Source organism: Monodon monoceros, unplaced genomic scaffold (genome assembly GCF_005190385.1).
Source record: "Monodon monoceros isolate NGI ecotype Baffin Bay Population unplaced genomic scaffold, NGI_Narwhal_1 Super_Scaffold_1, whole genome shotgun sequence".
Lineage (NCBI taxonomy): Eukaryota > Metazoa > Chordata > Mammalia > Artiodactyla > Monodontidae > Monodon > Monodon monoceros.
In genome coordinates, this window is record NW_021703765.1 from 12,676,049 (window position 1) to 12,685,078 (window position 9,030).

Consider the following 9,030-nt stretch of genomic DNA (forward strand, 5'->3'; position numbering starts at 1 on the left):
TGCATGTTGATTTAAATCAGGCAAAGGGTACTGAAGGATAATAGAGTGGGAAAGCTCATATCTGTACTTTCCCTACTCAGGTATAAGTACATAAATACTATTATAGCCAAAGTTGATTGATAAGATTTATAGTGACTAGTGATACCAAAAAAAAAAGGGAGGAAAACAAACAAGTTTTGGTTAATGTATTTAAAAATTTTTTTAAGGTTGGAGGCTCATAATCCATGACTGAAAGACTCAAGAAACTACATAGTATTTCTAGAATAAATAGTAATTAATTTATAGTATATTATGGGGTCTGCAATCTATTTCAGTTCTATTTTAAATTAATTACACTTGCAAAATGATCATAATTTTTGTATAGAACTGAACACAAACAAGCTTGATTTATTTGTTAATATTGCGGGGGAATGGGAGAGGCACTTTCAAATGAAAAAATCTCAAGCCCATCACACACACACACAAAAAAAAAATGGAAGGAAAGAAAAACTGATAAAACTCTAGCCACTGTACTTTTTTTTTTAATTTTTGGTTGCCTTGGGTCTTAGTTGCTGCACGTGGGATCTTCGTTGAGGCATGCAGGATCTTTCATTGCAGTGCGCAGGCTTCTCTCTAGTTGTGGCGTGCGGGTTTTCTCTCTCTAGTTGTGGCGTGCAGGCTCCAGGGCGCGTGGGCTCTGTAGTTTGCGGCACGCAGGCTCTCTAGTTGAGGTGCGGGAGCTTAGTAGTTGAGGTGCGCACGAGCTTAGTTGCCCCGAAGCGTGTGGGATCTTAGTTCCCTGACCAGGGATCGAACCCGCGTCTCCTGCATTGGAAGGCAGATTCCTTACCACTGGACCACCAGGGAAGTCCCACCTTTGTACTTTTATATACATAATAAGACAGCTTGTATTAAATATATATCTAAAGGTCTATTATTTTTTCCCAGATTAGTCATTTTCTAATCCAAACTTTTTTTCAGGTTGGACTATAAACAAAGAATAGATGTGCCGCAAAAACAATTCCTTGTATCTTTATAGCACGTTCCTGTTGACAAAGCATTTTCATGGACATCACCACGCAATTCTCCCAGCAAGTCTGGGAGGTAGATAAATGACAAACATCATCAGGATACAGGCGGCTCTGATTAGGTGCTCCCAGTCACAGAATTTGAGGACAAAGTCTCTGAAATCAAAGAATTACTGAAAGTAGACATTTGTAGAACTAGTCCATACTAAGATGTAAATATACTGCTCCGGAGACCTGAAAACTAGCCAAGTTCAATCGAAGTGATTACAGTGTAATGCAACCTTGCCAACTGTGTAGTAATACAACTGCCTGAAAGACGGATGTTTTAGGAGAAGGACTGTTATAATCTGAAGGGAGCCAAAGAATAAGAATTGACCCATATTTTCCAGGAAAAAGATGTTCTCCTCAACAATGGAGGTAAGCACACGTTGCTCTGGGTGCATCGGTAAAGATCCTTACATCAACCTAGAAGGGAGGGCTGGCAGTGGAGGAAGTCTTCCTAGAAGAGGTGATGCTGATCTGGGTCCTTGGGGACAAGGGAAATTAGTCATGTCAAGGGAAAGGCGTCCCAGCAGAGCATACGGCTAACTTGCTGTGTGGTTTCTTTCTCTGGATTTCACTTTCTCATCTAGAAAAGTCTATGATCCCTTGACTCAGTTTTTTTTTTTTTTTTTTTTTTTTTGGCTGTGTTGGGTCTTCGTTGCTGCGCTCGGGCTTTCTCTAGTTGTGGCGGGCAGGGGCTACTCTTTGTTATGAAGCATGGGCTCTAGGGCATGCGGGCTTCAGTAGTTGTGGCACGTGGGCTCAGTAGTTGTGGCGCACAGGCTTAGTTGCTCCGTGGCATGTGGGATCTTCCTGGACTAGGGATTGAACCCGTGTCCCCTGCACTGGCAGGCGGATTCCTATCCAGTGCGCTACCAGAGAAGCCCCCTTGACTCAGTTTTTCATGCTGGGTGACCAAGTGCACCAATAAAAAATCAGAAATCATCCAGCTTATGGCCAAAAATAAAGTTCAGTCCCCTTGTGGCTTCTCATCCAGTAAAAACCATAAAAGGCACTTCAATGCACATTTACCCATTAGTAGGAAGATATGTCTTTACATCTTCTCTTTCCAATTTGCTAACACAGAAGTGCAATGTTTGTTCAAGACCCATCTCAAAGAATGATGAGGTCCCAGTCATTCGAGGACAGCACAAAAGTCAGTAAACTGGCCAGGTAGTCCAGACGTGCAAGAAAAACATGTCATTTACACTGAATGTGTGCAGCACGATTTAGCAGGACAACTGTCTAACAGTCTAACTGTCCATGTGTACCTTCACCACAGAAACTGGTTGTCACCGTGCTGAACCTGGGCAAAGACCAGGAAAAGACCAAAGAGAAATGTTAAAGGACAAATATAAGGAAGAAACTATTGAGAAAAAGCATTCATAAAGTCATCTTCTATACAACTTCTATTAATAACGAGACCAAATTCTGGCTAAAGAAAGCAGACTGAAATACTCATTTAACTCTGATCTCTCAAGAAATCTCCCAAAAAATGGTAGCGGACTTTAAAAAATGAGAGATATATAGATAGACAGAAAGATGAAGAAGGATGGCAATAAAATTTTGGAAGCTGAAGACCTGAAGCATGAGTGGTATCTGAGTTAGCAGAACAAAGAAGAGGAATTCTGAGGCAGCAGAGGGGAAAGCTGAGAGGAAGCCTCCTTTGCAGTACAGAACTTCCTAAAGACATAGGAACATGACCCCAGGCTCTTCTTGAAGGGAGTAGAGGTGGGACTTTAAAAGAGGAGGTCAGGGCTTCCCTGGTGGCGCAGTGGTTGAGTGTCCACCTACCAATGCAGGGGACGCGAGTTCGTGCCCCGGTCTGGGAAGATCCCACGTGCCGCGGAGCGGCTGGGCCCGTGAGCCACGGCCGCTGAGCCTGCGCATCCGGAGCCTGTGCCCCGCAACGGGAGAGGCCACAACAGGGAGAGGCCCGCGTACCACAAAAAAAGAGGAGGTTGCCAATCCCTTTAGGAAGCAGTGATATCGCTAGATCTCCTGTAACCCTCGCCTTCCCTCTGTGAAACTGATTGCACTTCAGAGTTTATTCTCTGGAAAAAGCAGGTAAAATAGAGAGTTCTGGGACAGGGGACACTAAGCCCAGTTAAAGGTGGGATTAAAGCGACATTTTACAAGACAGGAAAAATAGTCTTAAAAATACTACCTTACTCAGCAGTATGCACGTACATAGTCAAAAGAACTGTTGAAAGTTGGTCAAAATTGTGATTTAAGTATTTGGGGAAGATGCATGACAGAGTGCAAGCGTGTGTGGTGATGGTGAGACAGATGATGCCTAAAACGGAAAAATGAAAAAAAGGACAAAACAAACAAGTTATTTGTGAAAAGGGGGAAAACCCCCCCCGCCAAAAAAAAAAAAAAAAAAAGCTAAAAGGATTGAAAGCATTTGCTTTTAGGGAGAAGGAAATGGGGAGCATGGAACTGCCAGGTTACAAAGGTAAAACTCTTTGATTCATTAGGTATAACATTGATAAAAATTAAGTTTTAAAAATCAGAAGGGCCATATTTTTTGCTGGAAGGAAGGAAGAGGGGAAATAAGTTGGATTTAAAATCAAGTTGCAGTTGCAGGAGAAGCAAGATATTCAGGCAATCAGAGCTCAGGAGTCAAGACAAGGTTTGGAACAGAGATTTTATAATTATTTAGACTGGAAGAAAATTAGCTCTATAGGAAATAGGTCCTGAGAAAAAAAGAGAAGAGGCCTTGAAAACAAACATTTTATAAATGCCATTTACAGTGTCAGTGGAGGAAGGGACTCCATTGAAAGAGCAGCCAAGAAAACCAAGGAAAACAGGAGTTTCAATAAGGGGGGGGGGGGGGTGCGGTTTAATCAAGGTCAAGTGCTCAGGGGGTCAAAGAGGCCCAGACCATTAGAATTAACAATGAAAAATTTCTAAAGAGGGTACTCTAATCTAAGGATTATGTTCACACCCTTTAATGAGCCTTAAATTTAAAAAGGGTTTTGGGTTTTGGAAGGATCTTGTGTTTTTCCAGGACACCACACAATGACTGTGACCCTGTTTTCAGTAAGTACACAGTTGTCTTTCATGGGGCAGTCACATAAGCCCTGCATTAATAAGAAAGTGAATCTTAGGCATATTGTCATTAGCAATCCCATACAAAGCCCTGTCCCTGTTTTGTTTCCCACACAAGGGATGGCACTGTCTGTGTCAGAGACGAGCATTTGAACTGAAGTTCATGGCTTGGCTGGGCTCTTCCTTCTGGCCGCACTTCCCCGGTGATCGGCTGCCTGTCCCAGGCTACGGTGTTATGACGTCCCAAACAAGATGAAAGCACAAGAAAACTAATCAAATGAAAGTGCTTTTCCTTGTTGGCGCGTCAAAGGCTACATTCAAAATAACCAAATGTTACGTTAAATCTCATCTTAGGACGAAAGCAAACGTGGTAAAAGAGTTCACTATTTCATTTTGCTGAGTCGAAGTCAGGGCTTGGCTTGGCGGCGAAAAGCATAACTGGTAGCAAATGTTCCCTAATTGCTCCACAAATGATTTCCTCCTTCTAGGGGAGATTGCTGTACACACTTCCACACCCTCCAAACAGATGCAACACAACAGAAGGTCTAGTTCTGTGTTTCACAGAAGCCTACCATGACACTTTACTGCTGAGTTTTCCCAGCTGCTTGTGTCAGTTACTGCTGCCTTCCAGACATTTCCATCTCAGGCATATCAGAGGGACAAATGGTTAGGAGAATGGTTTCAATTTAGAACTCAAAAAAGCTTACCCAAGTCCATTAACGACACCCCAAACAGCCTGGTTAGCAAACATTTTTGTGCCAGTATGTGTAGCAGTTTCCTCCCTGAGGTGTCAACCAAATGAATAGTCTTGGCAGGTAGGGGTGAGGACAGCAGTTCTTCCTGAGTCCCCAGGGTCAGAGTTTCTGGAGAGAGCATTAGAATGCCTCCTAATACCACTGTACATGCCTGTTTTCCCAAACAAATCATAGGAACTCCCATAGAGCAGCAAAACATCACTCCAAAATACATATTTTGAACACAAATGAGGGAGTGATGAAATTGACACAGATCAGAAATTTCCAAATGTTTATGATGCTTGATAAACAATCCTAGGGATAGAATGAGGATTCGTTTACGGGCAATATACTCATACCTAACATCACAATACACTCCTTTCACTCATTAAAATGTTTTTCAAACAAAAAGTACAATGATGAGATCGGTTTTAAATGATATGTCAACATTCAAGGTCCACTGACTTAGATCAATCATAAGGCCACTTTGGAAGTAAAAGACATAAGGAAGTTTTCTAGAATCTAGCCATGCGCCTCTCCAGCGTGTGTAGAGAGTCTTCAGAGATGACTAGGGGTTAGGACAGAACATAGGACAAGAGGTTTATTTCCGACACAAGTAGCTATCCTTGCTCTGCAGGTTTTGCAGGTATAAACTTGCTCGGCAGGTATCCTGGGTTTAGCAGGTATTCTCCTTATGAAAGGTTACTTGATGGAGCTTAACTGATACAAGCCCTGAAATGCAGTCCCCTCAGCAATGGAAAAAATGTCAGATACCTTATCAGGTGACTAGAGAAGTAGGAAAGAACTTCTCAGTTGAAGCAGTCACGCAAACCAAACCCACAAAGAGAAATTTCTTAAAGCAGGATGGGAAAGAAGTGACACTTCCCCAGCTGCTTTTAGCCGAGTCCTCTTAAGTGCTTAACAAATTGTTTCTCACTTCACGCTGACAAAATTCCTGGGAGGAAGGCTCACTCCAAAATCATGTCAGTCTAGCAGGCTAGACTGCTAGCAGCGTGCTGCTGCTCTGGTGGCCTCTCCGGCTCCCTCTAACTTTCTCACCTCCTGCTGCCCCATTCTGCCCAGCCACGCAACACTTGACTATGGCCTGAAGCCACCAAACAGGCTCCGCCTCTGGACTCTGCGCTGCTGTGCTGTCCACCGCCGCCCCCCCCAATCTGGGTGCTCTTCCCCCAGAGGAGTGACAAGTTTCCCTCCCTCACTTGCTGCAGGACCCTCCCTAATAAATAGCACCTCCCTCATGCTTGATCCCTCACCCTGCTTTATTTCCCTTCACAGCATTTGTACTGAGTTGAAGAGTGTCCCCCAAATTCAGGGCCACCCAGAACGTGACCTTATTTGGCAATAGGGTCTTTGCAGATGTCAATAGCTAAAATGAGGTTATACTGGATTAGAAGGAACCCTGAATCCAGTACGCCTGGGGTCCTTATAAGAAAAGAGGACACACAGACATACACACAGGAAGGCCATGTGACTGTGAGTGATGGGAGATGGGAATGATGTAGCTGTGCGTCCAGGAATGCCAAGGGTTGCAGGCAACCACCAGAATTGGGAAGAGGCACGAAAGGATTCTTCCTCAGAACCTCCTGGTCCTGCCAACGCATTGATTTCAGACTTGCAGCTTCCAGAACTGTGAGAAATTAAGTTTCTGTTGTTTTAAGCTGCTCAGTTTGTGATACTTTGTTACCCAAACTTGGTAGCTCAAGGAAACTAATATGTCACCACCTGATATACTATATATTTATTTACTGGTGGATTTGTTGTCTTTCTCTTCTCCCACTGGGATCTATAGTCCTTAAGACTGGACTTTTGTTGTTGTTCATTGCTGTGACGAGAACAGCGGCTGGCATGTTGGTGGCACATAATAACTGTTGGTTAAATGACTGAGTGAGAAATGAATGTTCCCATTTTACAGAAGAGGAAACTGAGGCTCAGAAAGATTCCACTGAGTCCAAGTTCACCTAGCTAATTAGTAGCAGACTTGGGATTTTAGGCTGTCTGCCTCTAAAAACCATCACCGTTTCACCACACCACGCTGATGCTCATTACATTGCCAACTTTTCTCTTTTAAAATCTACAAGATAATATATTGCAATAGCTATCCTTTCAAGTACAATAGAGTCTGTGTTCCAGAAAACGACTGGAATATGTATGGAGGTTTATTCTCTGGGAATTTGTTATCGCCTAGCTTTGCAGACACCAAACTCAGTTCTTTTTACATGATTATAGTGGCCATGCCCTCTCTCTCTCTCTCTCTCACTGAAAGCACTTTTATTAGATGAACTTTTCCACAACCAACAACATTGTATCAACCACACAAATTCACAAGTCCTTTCACCTAAATGCCTTTTGTTAATTTGCATATAGCCGATCTGTGGAATAAATATTAGCTCCATTAATCCTGAGTAAACACTTATTTTGTATTTTACTACACATTATTCATATAACTGTATTTCTCTTTGTCTTCTTAACAGTAAATTTCTCTTTGTCTTCTTAAATTCAAAGATAAGGGTATAAATTGACTTTCTCCAAACTGCAACGTGTAATGATCTTGAGGTTTCATCTGGAATATACAAAGCACAAAATATGTTCAAGAAATATAGCAAAAAAAAATTTTTTTAAGTGATCCATTACCCACTGAGGGCATTGGAACTGGGAAATTACTTCCCAGTTTCACCTCTTGATGAGGACTTCTATCCCTCAGTATTTTGCTTGTTGGTTACTTATAACTCTATTTCCAGTGGAAAGCAACTCGAGCCCTTATCATCCCTGTCACATTTGGGAGCTCTCCTAGTCATCAATTACCAGGCAGTGTGTTTCCCCTGGAGATAGGGTACAGAGAAAATGCTTTTACCGCTCATTTTGCACCACTCTCTTGCCATCTCACACCACAGCTTGGCAAAAATTGGGCAAAATAATAATATCCAGAGTGAGTAAGGCTGGCGAGAAGGAGTCACGCCGACCACTAGAGCGCAGGGGTCAACTGCATGGATCAAGTGCAAGACGGCCAGCTGGAATCTCACCTCCCACGTTTATCTACCACGTGACTTTGGGTTTGGAAACAGCGCGCAGGAAAGGCTAGATGTGCATCTAATTACACCTCTGGCTGAGCTGGCACCCCCTCCCCCCATTCTATGTCGGTGCTGCTAATAGTTATCTGTTGTTGGATGAGAACTAGACACCAGTAACCAAACATCCTTAGAGCAGAAAGTATTAGGGAAAAAACTTGGGGAGGAATTTACTTGAAACCAACGTCACCAGGCTATTTCAGTAGGTAATGTGAGCTACCAATATGTTTTGTTTTATAGAAAAGTAGATGATTACGTTCACACACATACATATCTGTATTCAGATACATCAACTTATTCAGAGAACATTTAATTGTAGCATAAATTTAAAGAGGTTGAAAGCTGCTTAAATAGGAATTGCGAGGCTGCACCTTGATTAGACGTCCTCACCTACGATCTGCTATTCTTCCATGTTCCCTGAACTGAAGTAGAAATCACAATTGCAGACTAGAAGTTGCAGCATCTTTGCTCTTTGGTGACTGCGTGTGAGAATTGTAGACAGTACATCATTAAGCAAATTAATAATGTCCTAGTAAATGTAACTGGGGCACATCGAGGCTGGATCAATTTTTATGCCTCCTGCTTTAGAAACAGACTTGCTTGAGGCCAGCAGGAGGCCTTGTCGTTAATGAATGCTTCCCTGTACTTTCCTTTGGCTACAGCTAATTTGAATAAAAAATATCATTTTTTAAAGTACTGGATCTAAAGAAATACATTTTTCAGAAAATAATAATCCCCTTCCCCTACCCCACTCCCAGCCACCCCGGAAAATCTCTGTGAGCACACTACAGCAGCTCCGTGCAAAGACCTGAGCGACTATTGGTTGCCTGCTCGACTGACCAGCCTGATACGATGAAGATCTGGACGAGGTGAGACAGCTTCCCAAATGTGACGCTGGTGAGTTTTCTCAGGCCACGGAGGACTGAGCAATTACAGAATATTATTTCAGCAGAGGAGCCTGACTACAAAGAACTCATTCTGTTCAGAGCCTACAGCAACCAGGACCTCACAGCCTAATAGAAAGGACGGGAAAGAATTAATGACTGATATGTTTGGGGTCTTTAAAGCATTCTGAGAATGGTCAGTTTAGTCTCCCCCCTTTTTTTT